Here is a 14,632-nt window from a genome sequence, read left to right on the forward strand (position 1 = left end):
CTTCCATAGTAATTGTCAGTATTATTTTCCCTCCCCTTCCTTAGGCATTCTACCATCTTGTGTGATTTGTGTTACTCCTGATGTGCTTTGAGCAGAGGTGTCATTGAACTGTCCCCTGTGGAACCCTAGGATTGCCAACTTTCTAGTTGCACAAATCGAACACCCTAGCCCTGCCTTTTCCCCCAAGGCCCTGCCTGTTTCCCCAAGGCCCCATCCACACTACATTCCCCCTCCCTTGGTGGCTCACTCTCCCCCACCCCCACTCACTTTGATGGGGCTAGGGCAGTGTAACGATACTGCTCTTGGTGGAACACAACTGAGAGTATCACTTCAGGACAAATTGCTTAGAGGAGGGCAGCTACAGCCCCAGCTGGTGGTTCTCCACTTCTAAGGCACACAGACCAGCCAAACAGGGAGGACTTCGGTCTCACCCTACTGGCTAACTACAAGTCACACAAGCAATTCCCTTAGACGATCCAGTTTCCCAATATCACCACCAGTGCCGCTCGTTATGGGGACAAATGGTTATGAAAACCAATACCCCAGTAAAAGAAAAAAGGTTCTCTCGATCCCAAAAGACCAAGCCCCAGACCCAGGTCAATATACAAGTCAGACCTTATCCACAAATCATGCTGTTGCCAATCCTGTAGAATCTAAAATCTAAAGGTTTATTTATAAAAGGAAAAAGATATAGATGAAAGCTAGAATTGGTTAAATGGAATTAATTACATACAGTAATGGCAAAGTTCTTGGTTCAGGCTTGTAGCAGTGATGGAATAAACTGCAGGTTCAAATCAAGTCTCTGGAGTACATCCACAGCTTGGATGAGTCATTCAGTCCTTTGTTCAGAGCTTCAGTTTGTAGCAAAGTTCTTCCAGAGGTAAGAAGCAGGATTGGAAACAAAATGGAGGGGCTTCCAGGGCCTTTTATATTCTCTGCCCCGTGGAAGGACACCCCTTTGTTCTGACTGTGGAATATCACAGTAGCAAGATGGAATTTGGAGTCACATGGACAAGTCACATGTCCATGCCTGACTCAGTTCTTTACAGGTTGGCGCCATTGTTTACATGTTAGTTTGAATGTTCCCAGGAAAGCTCAGATGTGGATTGGCATCTCCCAAAATCCCAAATGTGGCCACCCCAGTGCGCTGCCAGTTGTCAGTGTGGACAGACTGCAGTGCTTTCCCTATGGAGCTCTCTGATGGTGAGTTTAACTCCCAATGCTCTACATCTGCAAGTGTAGCCAGGCCCTGGGTGTTTCTTGATTGGGCACTTACTGAGACTTGTCCTTTCTCGAGAAGCTGACCAAATGCTTCACTGAGGCTGCTTAGAATCAAACACATTGAGATACAAGTACACAGCCAATATTTATAACTTCAACTACAAAATGATACACGCACAGACAGCATCATCATAACCAGCAAATCATAACCTTTCCATAGACACCTTACTGGACCTCCTTTTTACAAGATTTGGTGCAACTATAGGACCTTGGTTGCAACAATGATCTATATGGTCACAGTTCATGTCAATAACATCACACCCCCAACACAAAACTGATGCAGGAAGGGATGACACAAACATCACTGACTGCATCCCAAGAGCTCCCCATCCTTGGTTCTGTCTTATTACAGCTAGTATTGGTGTATAACAGAAATGGTTTATCAAAGTCATGTTCAATAACATGACTGAATCGCTTTACAAACTCCAGGTAAAACTTGGTTAGAGCAATATTGGTTCGGATCTGTTCTTGCAGCATGGTTCCTGTACGTCTCATGTGATGTTGTCAATAGCTACTTTAGCTATACAAATTCTGGTAAATGTTTAGAACCCAATTAACATCAAGTTACTGTAGATATTAATGTTGTCCATAGTATAGGAATCTTGGCATTTAGCCGTGAAAGCGATATGGTAGTGTGCCTCAGTTTTCCTTTTCATGCAGCACATTAGGTTTGGAATGTCTTTTCCCCTATGAAAAGTTCCAATACTGTTTACAGGCATTAACTGTGAAACATCAATATAACAATGCCTTTTAACATACAGTGTGCTCTCAGGTTTCAGAGTAGCAGCCATGTTAGTTTGTATCCGCAAAAAGAAAAGGAGTACTTGTGGCCCTCTGCCATGTACATTGATCAAACTGGACAGTCTCTACATAAAGGAATAAATGGACACAAATCAGACGTCAAGAATTATAACGTTCAAAAACCAGTCGGAGAACACTTCAATCTCTTTGGTCACTCAATTACCGACCTAAAAGTGGCAATTCTTCAACAAAAAAACTTCAAAAACAGACTCCAACGAGAGACTGCTGAATTGGAATTAATTTGCAATCTAGATACAATTAATTTAGGCTTGAATAAAGACTGGGAGTGGATGGGTCATTACACAAAGTAAAACTATTTCCCCATGTTTATTCCCCACCCCCCACCACTCACTGTTCCTCACACCTTCTTGTGAACTGCTGGAAATGGCCCACCTTGATTATCACTACAAAAGGTTCCCCCTCCCCGCTACCCTCCCACCCCTCCTGCTAGTAATAGCTCACCTTACCTGATCACTCTCCTTACAAAAAGAAAAGGAGGACTTGTGGCACCTTAGAGACTAACAAATTTATTTGAGCATAAGGTTTCGTGAGCTACAGCTCACTTCATCGGATGCATTCAGTGGAAAATGCATTCGATGAAGTGAGCTGTAGCTCACGAAAGCTTAAGCTCAAATAAATTTGTTAGTCTCTAAGGTGCCACAAGTCCTCCTTTTCTTTTTAGCGTGTTCTCATGTGAACCTTTTAACATGTTCAAGGGTTTTTTCAAAAGATTTTGGCACATTGTACATTTTCACAGTTCTTGGTAGTAGCAACACATTAGTTACCAAAATTACAATTAGCAATAACAACAAATCCATTGCAAGTATCCATCTACAATCATTTTTGTCATGCCACACCTTTGACTCAATACCATGGGGGTTTGGGCCTTTTAGGGTTACCTTGTGGCTTCCCTTTGCAAAATTAAGTTCTCTTTTTCCTCCTTGTTCTGTAGGATCAAACCCTGATTTCTTTTGTTTAACAGAATTCACTGGCTGATTGGGTGTGCTCTCTGTGCTAACAGCTATTAGCAAGTCTTTCTTCTCCCTGTCTGTCAGGTAATTTGCATCAATAGGACAGGAGCCAGTTCACCAGTTTTCAGATCCTTAACTGCTATGATTCCAAGGCTGTTCCGTCACCCTAAGCTTTTCCCTGAGTGCTTACAGTTCATTCTGAACCCAGGCCACCCCACAGTTAACATTTGCCATCTTAAAAGTCGACTGTTGATTCCTGGTTTTTGTGTTCTTTCTCTTACCCACGTTCTCATCCATGATAGAATTTTACCTCTCACCTCTTACTACATAGATTCCTTAATAGCCTCTTGTGAGAAATGTTGCCACAGGAAAGGTCAAACCACCGATGGCGTCTTGCTCCCCGAGAGCCTGGGGCGGGGGAGACCTGAGTGTGTTCTGGCTCTGTCAGGCCTTTCTTATGCATAAGGTGAGGCAAAAGGAGTGTCTGAACCCAGAGTGGCCCCATCGCGCACCCCCCGGGGGCTGGAGGAGAGCTGTCCCCTCATGTTTTCACTGATCTGTTCCTGCCCCCTGTCACGGACTCCCAGGTCGTGCCCACTCTTGGCCCGTGCAGTCCCTGGGGGGAACCGCCTTCAGTGTGACAGCCCTTCTCGGGGGGGCCACTCTCTCTTGGGGGTTCAGCCCCTCCACCTCCTGGAGCCGCACCTCTCTGAGCCTTAGCCTGCCTGCCTCTGCCGTGGGCCCCCTCAGGGAGTCCACTCGCTCTGGACCCCTGGGGCCTCCACTCCCAGAGGGAATAATGCAACCGTGATCTCTAGACCGGAGCGAGACTCAGCCGGCGTAAAACAGGAGGGTTTATCAAGCGTCTGAACCCAGCGCAGGAAACTCCCAGGGCCTCCCTCAGCATAGCACATCCCAGTCTCCCCTGCACCCAGGGGGGCTCTGCCTGCCCCCTCTCTCCAGCCCCGAGCCCCTGTGCTTCCCAGCTGGGCCTCTGAGATCACTGGCTGCAAGCCCCCCCTCTGTCCTTTGTCTTCTTTCCAGGTAAACAGGGCCTCCTCTCCTCTCAGCCATCCTCTGTCCCCCTCTGGCTGGACCGGCTGGTCCGGTCACTGGGGTCCTGTCTCCGCAGCCCATTGTCCTCCCACTGGCCAGACCCAGCTGGGACTCCTGAGCTGGGACTCCTGGTCACTGGGGTCTCCATTCACCAGGTCATGGGCTGGGGTCCCAAGTTCCATCTCAGGTCCTCTGTACCAACAAACTCCTCTCCCATCACCTCGTTAAACCAGCAACACACAGGGAAACTGAGTCCCACCCCCTCTGCATGCAAACCATGGGAAAAACCAAGAAAAAAACAAGAGAACCCCCCACTTCGTCACACACCCCTCACTCAGGCATGTACATGGCCTGGTCCCCCTCAGCCTTTCTGTGTGGTTCCCCCATGCCTGGGAACAGGGACAGAGATCCAAGAAAACACGGGAAGACCTGCATCTCAGGGGGCTGAGGACCCCAGGTAGGCTCTGGCGGCTGCCTGGATGTCATCTATCCCTGTGGGCTGCGGGGCACGGGGGGGAGGGAGGAGATCTGGGGAATGCGTCCCAGCCATGCCCTCACTCTGTGCAGTGACAGGTGCAGGAAGAACAGCACCATGGCAGACTCATGTCATTCAAAGCAGAGGGGGGGAAATGTGTTCTTGGCGAGTTGCTGCTCAGAAGGGGGATTCCTGGCTGGACAGAGCAGAGGGGTGCCGCACTAAGGGCTGCCAGGGTGCTGAGTGAGAGGCACTGGGGGGCAGGCCTGAAATGTACCTGCACCCCGTCCTTGGAGCATTTCCTCTCTCTTCTCTCTGCCTTGGCCCTTACCCGGTGCGATCTGTGGCTTGATGCCTTGTGCAGAGATACCAGCCCCTGCGAATGCAGGAGGACATGCTCCTGACCTCACTAGCAAAGCACAGAGTGCACACCTGGAATGGCATCTCCAGTGTCACTGCAGGGCAAAGAGGCTCTGGGACACTGGCACACCAGGTGTCATCTCGTGCCATGGTCCCCAGGTCTCAGCTGAACACAGACAAACACACAGCTGCAATCAGGCTGGCTGGCTGACCTGCACACTAGTGCTGTTAAAACAGGTATTCGAAGGAGAAGAATGTGTTTGGCCTTTAGACTTTATTGGATGCTTGTGAGTTGCTGCCGCCATTAATCTAAGCTGTGTCCCATATTGTAACATTTGGGCTGCCATGTTGTGAGCCTCTGTGATTGTGAAAATCACCAGACAGGAGAGAGACATTAGCTAGTGTGATGGGCTGGTCTCCAGCAAACGGGGTCGTGTCCCAACAGCAAAGGTTCCTCAACACCAGACAGACCATCGTGGGACTTTGCAGCTGGAAGTTCCCTACATACCCTTGACAAGAGGACAAATGATTTTTGTTGTTCCTCTGCCTCCACCCTGTAAAGAGGAGCCAGGCAGGGGCCTCCTCCCACCAGCTGAGCTGTGCAGCCAAAAGCATGTGGGAAGGAGAGAATAAAACCGCTAACAAGGAGGAACCAGTTATCTCTGTGCTGCTGGGGCTCTTGGGGGCAGGGTATTTCTAGACATATGCAAGAGATCCCCAGCTGCTTAGCCTGGGTAAGCCATATAGGTCAAATAGAGCTTGCTGATGTGAGCCCCTATTACCTATAGAAACCTAAGACTAACTCTCTTGAGTGTCTGAGTTTCCCTGCTTTAACCCTGTAAATATCTCTCTAAATTCCTTCTCCTACTTACTAAATCGTCATGCAGTTACTATAGGATTGACTACAGCCTTGTCTTTGGTGTGAGACCTAAAGCGCAATTGAGCTGAGGTCAATGACTGGTACTTGGGTACTGGGCGTAACCCAAATATTGTTGTGATTCTTGGTGCCAGAGGCCATTTGTCACATCTGCCACTCACCCGGAGTTCGCACTGGGTGCAATTGGCTGGTAAAATTGAAGTTTAGAGCTCATGGGCCACGTGGGGTTTGTGCCCTGGTTTGTAACAGTCACCCTGAGGCTGAAACTTGTGCTCTTGGGTCTCCATTGGGAGCCCTACAGGCTCGTGGCATCAGCTCTGTGGGGAGCAAATTGCCAAGCTCAGTGCAGGGACTGAGGGTCAGATACTTGGGCTCTTTTCCTGGCTCTGACCCCATCTCCTCTAAGTCTGTTCCCCATTAATTCTGACCTGGCCTGCAGGTGCACTGAGCTCCTGAGATGCTGATGGTTTATTCTCTGAGGAGGCTCATTGTGGATGGGTGGGTGTCTGACACGTGGCCGGGGGTGCATGAGTAGGGTGGATTGCGGGACCACCTGTGTGCAGCGTGGGGGTGGAGAGAGGCACTCTGTGTGCCTGGCTGGGGGGGGGGGGGATGTGAGCCAGATTTATACCGGTGATTCTTTTCCATTGCTCCAGCCTCCCCGTTCTTCCTGAGGTGAAGATTTTGCTTTCCATCTGCTGGACCCATATCTGCTCCAGAGCCTGGCCTTTCTGCATGGCTGCCTGCCGAAAACTGGCAGAGCACTCTTGCAGATAAAGCACACAGCCATGTGTGAAAGGAGGGGGATGGGCAGCCTCGGGAAATGCCTTGCCTTTCTGCAAGAGAGCATCCTCCTTTCCCAGCCCCTCCCTGCACGCCCAGCCAGGAGACTGGCCCATGCTGGCCCCAAGCGGTTCCGATGACCTTTGCTGCGTCTTTCAGTTCTGCCTCTCCCCCATGTTTGTGCCAAGGGCCCATCAATCTCTCACCCTTTGATTTTGGCTTTGATGTGCGATAAAACATCCATTTCCTTCTGGCTTCTGCTGCAAGGATGTCCTGGGGGAGCCAGGGGGATATGTGCCCCATACAAGCCTTGGGGCAAAGGTGGGTCCCACCAGGGCGTATCCATGCACATCCCAAACCGAGCTGCTCAGATCAGCATTTGGGGTGTGACAGACCTGCGGGGCCGTATGCTGAGTGCTTCCCATGTGGCATGGGCGCCCATGTGTCAGAACTGAGCCCAGAGGCTGTTTCCTGGCCTGGGGGCAGGCGGGTGGGGCAGCTCAGACCTGCTGTGGTGATGTGGAGAGCGCTGGCTGGGAGTGTAAGATGAGCAGAGGGAAATCTGCCTGTTTTCCCACTCATGGCGGCAGAGCTGGAGGGAGCCGGGCTGCCTTTGCATGGCTGTGCGTGTCGTTTGTTGGGCATTGCCAGCATGACTGACCAGGCAGATTCAGGGCTCCCAAGGCCTGACAGGGCCACGCGGCTGAGCTCCTGCATAGCCCAGGCCAGACAAGGCCTGCATTAACACCTGTTCACACTAGAGCTAGAAAAGGAATCCAACCTCGATTTCAAATTGCCTGAGGAGCAATTGCATCCCACAGAGGCTGCGTAACTTGGCGTGTGTGTATTTGTGTGTGTGTGTGTGTGTGTGCACGCATGCACTCGTAGCACTGTGTGTTCTGGTCCACGTGGATCCATGCTGGGAGCATGCCAGTGCGTACATGGCCTTGTGCGTGGGCCGTGTTCACATGGCTCGTCCCGTGCTTGTGCGAGCAGTGTCACTCTCCCGACGGTGCATGCACGGAGGAGAAGGCAGACCGTGGAGGAGGGGCTGCGACTGTACCAGCCTCTGCTGGGGTGAAGGCGTATTTCAGGCGTCGAGAGCAGGGAGCGCGTTTCCAAGGTGATAGGGAACATCTTACTCAGCCTCTCTCCTCCTGTCAGCCTGCCAGTCGATGCCTTGCGCTGGGAGAGCAGGAGGCATTCGTCCTCGGACGGGGAAAGCTCCATCTGAGCCTCCCCTAAGCCACGCCCCGTGAGCCGTGGGGCTGACCCCTGGGGCACCTGGCTGTGCCCAGTTCAAAGGGAACTGCTTCATCAGAGCGACTCCTGGGGCCATGGACGGGGAGGGGGAAAGGGCGATTTAGTCAGGGACAGATGTTGGCCCAAGAGCCTAGCATGGCTGGGGGCTGGTGGAGAGACCTGACCCAGCGACGGGGTCACTATGCCAGCGGAAAGGTGCCCTGGGCAGGGTGGGGTGGGAGAGAGGCAGGGAGCGCAGGGCGAGGGCACTGGATGTCTCTGGGGCTGGGGAGAGGAGAGGGGGTGTGAGAAAGGGCCAATCTCAGGAGGGGCGCAGCGTATCCCCCGTACTGTCCAGGGCCTGCCAAGGCGAGGCTGCGGGCAAGGCAGGACTTTGGTCTCTTTCGCTTGGATCCCATTTCATCGTCTCTCCGTTCCTCCGGGGCCCTTGGGGATCTCGGCTGTCAGGCCCTTCGCCACCACGACCCCTGCGTCACCGGGGCTCTGCAGGGCTTCGGGGGGAGCAGGAAACGAGCCCAAAGACCCCAGCCAGGAGGGGCCAAGACAGCACCAGCCGACTCCCTTGCCCAGCCCCATTGGCACAGCCCAACCTGGCTCTGGGGCTGCCCCAGGCACAGCCAGAGCACGGCTCCACAGCTGTCCTCTTCTCCAGCATGGAAGTGTGGGTCCCACTGCACTGCCTCCAGGCATCCTCTCCCCAAGGGCCGGATCTGGCTGGGGGGGCTGGGCCAGGCTGTGTGGGGGGGATTGGGCCCACGTCCCTCCCCCCTGTGGCACTGCAGGACGCCTGCTGATGACAGCCCTTGGTGACTGCATGTGTGGGGTAGGCTCTTTCCGGAGTGGGGGCTGCTGGGCTACGGCCAGTGCCGGATCCGGGCCCGAGCCACTGACAGCTTGCGAGTTTGGTGGGTTTGCGTTTGGGTAACAAGCAGTTGCCATGGCAACTGTGGGATAACAGTGGGGGTTGTTCTGGGATCTCTGCTGCAAGGGGCGGGTGAAGGCGTAGCGGGGGGGGTGGGGGAGGAAGATGAGGGGGGCAAGGCGGGGCACACCTGGGCTGGGCTCATAGCTTGCGTTCTGATTGGCTGTTTGGGAGGCGAGGCGCCCCCAGGCGTGGGGCAGGCTGGCCGGCCGTGGGCAGCGGGGGGCCTTAGAGCCTGGCCGTGGCGACACCTGCGAGGTGTGGAGCAGCCCCGGGCGACACGCCGGCAGGGCCTGCTCTGGGGAGAGGCTGTGGGCCTGCAGCGCTCGGACAGTGGCCCGGGCGGCCTGGGGGGCACTCAGCGGGGGGGGGGTGGCGTCAGGCACTGGGTCCCCTCCGGGCTGCAGGGTTCTAGGTGCCGTGCGACACACCGGGCCCAGCGGGGGGAAGGGCTGCTGAGCTCAGCCTGTGCAGGGACCCCTCGTCCTCATCTTAAACCTGCACGGCAGTGCCCAGCCTGGAGCCAGGCACGGGGCAGGCGCTGCTCTGCCTGGTGCTCTACCCCCAGGCCAGGGGTGGGGCCACCCCAAACTCGTGCCAGGCTAGTGGCTCCCAGGACTGTCTATACACACCGGGGCCTGGCTGCAGGCACACACACAGGCACTAACGTGCCAGCACGCCCATGGACATGTGCACACCCTCACGTGCTCAGCCACACGCACAGACGTGCACACTCAGCCACCTCTCCATACGCACATATCAACACATGCATGCGTACAACCACGCCGGAACAGCCCCAGATGTGTGCACACCTCATACACACACACACACACACGCTACACGGGCCTGGCGTCCTGCCCCCAAAAGGCAATGGAGCCGCTAGACCCACAGGAAGCAATGGACATCGGGTGCACGGGGCTCTTGGGCTGCAGGTCCCTGCCCCTGGGGGCACTGGCCTGGGTCAAGCATGCAGCTGTGCAGGGACCTGCCCTGCCCCAAGGGGGCGCTGTTATTATTTTATTTATTTTTATTTCCTTCGTCCCTATTTTTAGCATCGGGGTTTTTATTCCAACCTTGCTGCTTACCGTTCTCGCTGCCTACATCCCCACGTTGCCAGGCAACCAGGTGCACGGCTCATGCTGATTGGCTCCAGCAGCTGGAGTGAACCCTGGAAATATGGTGACCCCCCCATGCACCCAGGCCCTATAGAGCTATATGGTCTGGAGAGAAGGGCTGGGAGGGGTGGGTAGGAGACAGGGAAGGGTGAAACAAACTGTTTGGGTCAAAGTGTGCAGGGCCAGGCACATGCCCGCGCAAGGGGGCCATGCTGCAGGTTCACCCGCGCTGTACCAGACACCCCTCAGTGCAGGGTGGGTCTCGCTTTACCCAGCTCTGTGGCTGCACTGCCGAGTGCAGCCTGGGTAACCCACACGGTCCAGCCTCTCCCCACGTGGTCCACTCCCTTCCCCCCACTCGAACTTCACCCACTGAGGCTCAGCCAGACAAAGGGGCCCAGGAGATAGAGTCAAGAGGGGTGAGCCCCTGGGGTGCTCGGGGCTGCAGTGGGATGTAATAAGGAGATGGGGAAACCAGAACCCACAAGGGAAGGGACTTGCCTAAATCATACGGCAAGTGAGGGGGATGGGAAAAGAACCCAGGAGTCCTGCCTCTAGTCCTCTGTAAGAGGGTATCAGTATGGGGAAGTGGGGCGGGGAATCAGCACAGGGCCCGTTACAGGGGCGGGGCGGGGCGGGGGGATCTTTCCACAAATGTTAGATGTGTAGCCCTGGCTGCCCTGCGATTCTACAGCAAATGGCCCCATGTTCCAGGATTTCCAATTCCTTCCCATTCTGCGCAAGGCAGGTGCCTCCCCTTTCTCTCTTGCCAGCCCCAGCTCTCTGTGCGATACTTCCACTCACCTCGCCCTGTGGCAGGGGCTGGAGGTGAGAACACCTCTTTGGCTGCTGCATGGAGGTGGTTGCTCCTTGGTGCACAAAGAGATCCCACTCTCTACGTAACACCTGCTCCACCTGGGGGCTATACAAATAACCAAAATCAGGTGCTGATCCACCACTCCCAGCGAGGTGGCTCTGCTCCCAGCCCCAGGAGCCCTCCGGCTGTCCTGCATTTGCTGAAGTTCCCAAGAGAAGAGTTGGTCGTTGGCGTTCCCACTCCCAGGCCGTGCTGGGGATCTGTTCGTAGAGGTAGCGTCCCTTAGCCCCCATCAGGAGCGGGTGCTGCACACACATAAACATGGGCCTGCCCGTTAGGAGCCAGTCACAGAAGTAGCAGCTGAAAACCGCAGCACAGAGTGGTCATTTCTGTCTGTGTGCTGGAGGCATTTATGTTGGTAAACGCGTGGCTGCAACTTGGCCAGCATGTCACAACTGGAGTCCTGAGGCTCACCGGTCCGTTGTTTGCAGACCCAGTCGCTGGGTCTGTATAGAGCCTTGTTGCTGTTTCTAGCTCTGGGAGCCTAGGGCACTCTCCCCTGGAGCAACCCCCTTGTCTGAGCCCTTCCTTGGGCCAGGTGATGCTGCAGGTCAGCGCCCTAGCTGCCCAAACCGGTTCAGACCTCCTGAGCCCCCTCCTTGCATGCCCTCGGAGCACCACCTAGCTGTGGGCACTCCAGTCACCTGTAGTGCGAGGGCCGGGCGTGGGGCAGACAGATGATCTCCAGTCCAGATCAGCGGTGGGGAGTGTGAATCTAGCCAGCTCTGACCTTTGCTGCTTTCGATCTTTACAGGACTTTACTGAATGCTAAACTCCCCACTGGTTTGGGGGGCGAAAAGGGGGCAGGGCAGAGGGGGCCCCACAGAACCATATCAGGGTTGGACTTTCACCCCAAAGCACCATGGGCCCAGCCTTTCTTGGGCGAGGAGCAAGCCCTGATCTGTCCCTTCTGCAGGCAGCCTGGGCGTGGGGGGAGTGACAGGTTGGAGCTGCAGCCTGAGTGCTCGGTGGCATCAAACCAGGGCAGCATGGCTAGCATGGCAGGGGAGAGGGCAGGGAGACCCAGCCTGCCCTGCATTAGGAACGACACCGCCACTGCATGGGTCTCCAGGCTACCCCAGCCCAGCTTGGCTGCAGCCGAGGCCCGGAGTACAAGCCATGCATCTCCTGACTGGCTGCACTTTCCCCAGCAGAACCGCTGTGAATCACTCCCCTGGCTGGGGAGCTGCCAGCTGGACCTTCTGCCCGGACCATCCAACAAACCTTCCCATAATGAACTCTCCAGTGCGTCCAGGTGCTTGGGGACCTGAGACCCCCCACCGGGGCAGGGGCTGGGCTCTAGTGGCGACAGCTCCAAACTTGGCTGAGCACTGGTGTTCATATCGATGGCGCAGGGTCGCTGGGCATCCCCATGCCAGAGCCATGCCCCCCAGGGATGTGGGGCAAGACGCACGAGGCTGGCGGAGATGCACGAGGCATTGGATGCTCTGGCTATGCCGTCTCCAGCACATAGTCATGGCAGGGTCACTGTGATGGGCTCCTGCAGCCGCCATCCCTCTGGGGAACTGGCATCCTGTTCACTCCCTCTCCTCCCCCTGCCGCAGAAAGCAGTGCTGGTTACAGTTCCTTGTTTTGAGGAATAAAAGATGGTGCGAATTAGCAACTGGAGGGTGATTCATGCATGAGTCACAGCCACAGAGCAGAGGTGGCAACAAGGAAATTACAGGGCACCCAACCCAGCACCACCCTCCCCCCATGCCGGCTCTGCTGAAGCTTTCTCTGCTGTACAGAGGGTGGGGGCACCCCCTGGTCCCCCACCCCCAGCAGGCAGCTCACCGCTATGAAGTGTTCCTGAGCCTGCTGGCAGAGGTGCTGTCCCCAGCAGGGGGCTGGGTTCTCTGTGTGGCTGGGGGACCAATGGATGAGCCATGCCCACTTGCTCCTTTCCAATGTGTTTAGTATTTGTGTTGCAGAAGCTGTTAGCGGCCCCCACCAGGGTCCAGGTTCTGGGAGAGATCACAGCCAGGGAGCTCGCTGGCACCAGAAGCTTTGTGTTCCTTCCCGGGGGCAAATCCGGCTGCCAGCCAGGCTGTGAAAGGGAAGCCAGAGCTTACACCTGCGATGTCACCGCAACAGGGGATACGGTGCAGATCCCTGCCCTTGGTCCACAAGAGAGCACAGGTTGCCAGTGCCAGGGGGCATGGGAAAGGCATCACCTCCCCAGCTCACGGCACACGCCAACAGCATTTGCAGGCATCAGCCTGGCTCTGCGAAGCACCAGCTCCAACGCAGTCAGGCTACCATGGGGAAAGGGAGACGTTGGCCCTGCTGGGCCGGAACCAGCCCATCCAAGGCAGAGCTGAGACAGCAGCGGGGAGAGACAGGGGAACACCCTGAGCAATGGGGGGAGGCAGGGAGATGCAAGAACCTGCGGCCTGAAGAGAAGAGGTTCCCTCACCCCTAATCAGTGCTGAGCCTGTGAGCACATAGCAGAAGAGAGGCAAAGGCTGGAGGGATGCACTGACCCTCTGAGTGGAGCCACTGCCTTCCCTTCCAGCACCACCTGGGGAGCATGTCCTCCCCTCCCCTGGTCACCCAGCCGCTCCCTTCCTGGATGGACAAGGTCTTTCCTGGGGGGCATCCAGGGCTGTGGGGTGGAGAGGGCAGGGGCACTGGCACTTGCTGGAAGCCTGCCCTTCCCCACCCTCCAGGATCCAGGCTGCTCCAGTGTGGGGGTCAGGAGGGAGTTGGCCAGGGGTGGGGGTTGTAGGTGCGGGCTGTGGGTGCATTTGCACACTGCCCCCTTCTCCCCCCGATGTTGCTGATCCAGGCAGGGCTGAGGGGTGCCAGCTCAGCCGCAGCGCCCAGGGGAGGGGAGAGAGCCGACTGCTGCTGAGAGGGGAGGATGGGAAAGGCTGATCTTCCCCCCACACAAACTGGAAAATTACCAGGCTGAGTAACATGGTGTCACTGTCTGCAGGGCCCAGCTCCCAGCAGCCAAGAGAACTGGGCGGGGGGTGGGGCGGGAGGGGGCTGGATGGGCAGAATCCACTGGCCAACTCAGCCCCACCCTGTCCAAGTGGCCAGAGACGCCCAGTGCCTGTGCCCAGGGATGGCTAGCTCTGGGGAGCGGGGACCCGAATGGAGCTGTTACCCAGCACAGGACTCAATCTGATCAAGTCGTCGTCCTCCGACAGCTGCTGGTGGCCTGGAGGAAAGGAGCCAGGGGTCTCGGGGCAGTGGTGAGTCACAAAGCTTCAGCCACGACCCCCTGGAGCTGCATGAGCCAGCGAGGCCGAGCTCCCCTTTGTCCCCAGAGGGTTGCTCAGGCTGGCCTGGAGGGGCACTGGCAGGACGAGGTGGGGCATTCTGCCCGCTGGCCCTGCTTGGGTGGAGGCCTCTGATCGCCAGAGCTGTCAGCGGGCATTTCTCACTGGCACCACGCTCCATTTCTGCCCAGGCAGTGAGGTAGCCAGCTGTGCCCTGCGGAGGGGGAGCACCAGAGTTTTCGTGCCAGGCTGAGCACTGCGCCCGCTCGCCTTCTTCTGGGGGGAGCTGGGAACCACCCCGATCTCCCGGCACCAGGCTTCCCCAGTGCCAGGGCGGAGAACCTGGGATCCCCAGCTCCCACTGGTATCCGGCACCAAAGTCCGGGCCGGTGTGGGTGCCTGTCTCTCTGCCCGGCCTAGCTCCGGCGTGGCCTGGGGATGTGTGGGGTGGGGATGGCTGCTGACCGCTCACGGGCTTGGATGCTGAAGCCACCTGCCTAGCCCTGGAGTCCCACGGGCCGGGCACAGCCTGGGCCCTGACTCCGTTTGCCGAGTCCTGGGGCACATCCCCACTGGCCTGTGGCAGGGGCTCGGGATCTTTCAAGGAAACCTGGATTCGCG

Source organism: Dermochelys coriacea, chromosome 8 (genome assembly GCF_009764565.3).
Source record: "Dermochelys coriacea isolate rDerCor1 chromosome 8, rDerCor1.pri.v4, whole genome shotgun sequence".
NCBI lineage: Eukaryota > Metazoa > Chordata > Testudines > Dermochelyidae > Dermochelys > Dermochelys coriacea.